Below are 2,793 nucleotides of genomic sequence, written 5' to 3'. Positions count from 1 at the left end.
ATACAGGCAATAAAAAGAATATTTGATACCAAATATGGCTATTGGAGCCTGTGAAATGGGGGACTGCATGTGCCGCAAAAGGCGGCAATCTGCGTCAAATTATTCCAAATAGTGGACTAGTAATCATGCAATAACTTTAAAAGTTACAGACATTTTTCTGAACAACAAAAAGAAACTTGCTCCTTATTGTGTTCTCTGCAGTTGAAATATAGCAGTTGGCAGGAATATGATTTTGCACAAAAAAAATCAATTTAATTTAAATTGATACATTTTAAAAAAAGAAAATCCCACAAAGTTCTCTTTTTAAACAAAATTAAACTTTAAAACTGTAAAATTTTGGATACACAGTCAACATATGCCAATTACAAATTAGGACTGCTCGAGTGTCATTCTGGTGAGCGTAATTAGCAAGGTGTCTGCACACCATAACAGGTCACAACTGAATGCAGAGGAAATGGCACCAGCCTGCGAAGATGCAGTACAGAATATACAGTGAACAAAAAAAGCTGTCAGCTGCCACTGCATTGAAATGTTTTAATGTATCAGAACTGAAAGTGACATCGCACATGAACTGGTATATATAAGGGTGGACATGCATACGTATTTCACTATTTTATACACTACGAGTCACATCCATGGAAGGCAATACAAGACGAAAGACACAGTTCAAGAAGGGGCATGCACCTTGGAATAAGGTTGAAACTCTGCTGCATGAATTTGCAAGTCCAGAATCTCACACTGAGAAGTTGCGACCAGTAGTCCGGATGAATATAGACGAGTTTGTCTTGGTCACGAAGTCGAGTTCCACTTCAGCCACCATATCCATTCCAGACTGCGAAGGTACGTCACAGCCAGTCCGCCTGCTACGTCCCATTACGAGTACATGTACTGCGTCTGAAATGAAAGAAGAACAACAGTGTAAATACAAAGAAGGCATGAGAATAATGGACAATGACAGAATGGTAGATGCATGGAATGCAGCTTTCAGATACCACTCAACAGCTTCCCCTGAGTGCGACGAGCCTGAAATGCAAATATTAAAAGAGGTTAAGTGGGGTCTTTGTTGGAAAGTCACACTACACTGTGTGAAATGTGACTTCACTGCTCCTGAAAGCAATGTGTACAGTGAGGTGAAGACAAATAAACCTGGCCCAAATACATCAAAAACTAATGTGGGTCTTGCTATCGGTCTCCGAGATACTCCCGTCGGCAATACGAGAGCAAATGTGCTATTGGCAAGCATGGACATTCCACTACCGTGTCGGAGCAGCATGCAGAGAACATCATACAAGGTATCAACGGCTGTAACAGATCTAAATTAAAAAGATATGGCACAAAAAGTTGAGCTACTGAAAGACATTAACATGAAACGTGGAAATGAACGTGATGAAATTAACATAGCCATGGATGGGAGATACAGCTCCACGACAATAACAAGTCGGAAGAAACCGGACCAGAATGCATCACAAGCTATAGGACTTGCGTGTGAAACAATGATTGAAAGAAAATTCATTGTAAGTGCCTGCTTCCAGAATAAACTTTGTTGGACCGGAGCCTGGTTAAGAAACAAAGGTATTCATGTGACGTGTCCCGGTGGTCATCCTGACTGCACAGCAAACTTGCCGCCATTTGCTCCGCTGTCGGAATACGAGATGGGAAAAGATATCGGAACAGACTTGGCTCTTCAAAGTATTCTCATAAAATACGTCACAACAGATGGAGATTCCAGATCATCTGCTGGAGTTGATAGTGCTTTGAAACGTCTAGATCCAATGCGAAAAGTGCAGCGGCTAGCTGATCCAACCCACTTAGGTCAGAGTCAGTTTCGTAAGTGTTACAAAGTTAACTTCAGTCGCGACATGTTTACTGGGTCCACCCGTGAAGAAAAGCGTGAAGCAAAGAAGGTATTCAGCCAGGATATGAAAGCAAGGTGCAGTTTAATTCTTAAAGAACTGATGAAACTACACACTGGTGATATCAGTGTATTGACCGGCCTCGGTGGCGTCGTGGCAGGCCATCGGTTTACAGGCTGGTAGGTACTGGGTTCGGATCCCAGTCGAGGCATGGAATTTTTAATCCAGATACCGACTCCAAACCCTGAGTGAGTGCTCCGCAAGGCTCAATGGGTAGGTGTAAACCACTTGCACCGACCAGTGATCCATAACTGGTTCAACAAAGGCCATGGTTTGTGCTATCCTGCCTGTGGGAAGCGCAAATAAAAGATCCCTTGCTGCCTGTCGTAAAAGAGTAGCCTATGTGGCGACAGCGGGTTTCCTCTAAAAATATCTGTGTGATCCTTAACCATATGTCTGACGCCATATAACCGTAAATAAAATGTGTTGAGTGCGTCGTTAAATAAAACACTTCTTTCTTTCTTTCTATATCAGTGTACTGAAACGAAACTTACCAAAGGTCCTGCAATCGACACTTTCGTGCTACGGTGGTGACTGTTCAAAGTGTTCGTGGTACTCGGTCGTCTGCAGTGGAGGAATAACGAACAACTGGTGGCACCGATCCATGTTCCTGGGTACACACAGAATCACTGAATATGAATGAAAATGACAAAATGTTAGTACTGGAATTTCTGAAGATTAAACTAAGTATTTCAGCTGTAGAGCAAATGGAACTGTATACAGACACACAGAAATGTGAGGCTGCGAACCGTTCTCTCAGTGTTTTCTTACCTAAGAATGTGAACTATTCACGAACGATGACTGGGAGAGCTGCATCCACCATCCACAGACTGAACAACGCCCCGGGAACATCGATGATAGAAAAGTGCAAGTACTGTGG

At 42.6% G+C, this 2,793-nt stretch overlaps 1 long non-coding RNA gene across 1 annotated transcript; it reads right to left on the bottom strand.

Moving 5' to 3' along the window:
- Positions 1-599: 599 nt before the first annotated feature.
- LOC121373877 lies at positions 600-2,466 on the bottom strand. Its single transcript, XR_005958149.1, has 2 exons — positions 2,408-2,466; positions 600-894 (listed from the first exon to the last, which is right to left on the bottom strand). It is a non-coding gene; the product is annotated as an uncharacterized LOC121373877 (long non-coding RNA).
- Positions 2,467-2,793: the final 327 nt, after the last annotated feature.

This window comes from Gigantopelta aegis, chromosome 6 (genome assembly GCF_016097555.1).
Source record: "Gigantopelta aegis isolate Gae_Host chromosome 6, Gae_host_genome, whole genome shotgun sequence".
NCBI classification, from domain to species: Eukaryota; Metazoa; Mollusca; class Gastropoda; order Neomphalida; family Peltospiridae; genus Gigantopelta; species Gigantopelta aegis.
The sequence above is the reverse complement of the archived record's forward strand: the minus strand, read 5'-3'. Positions and strand labels throughout refer to the sequence as shown.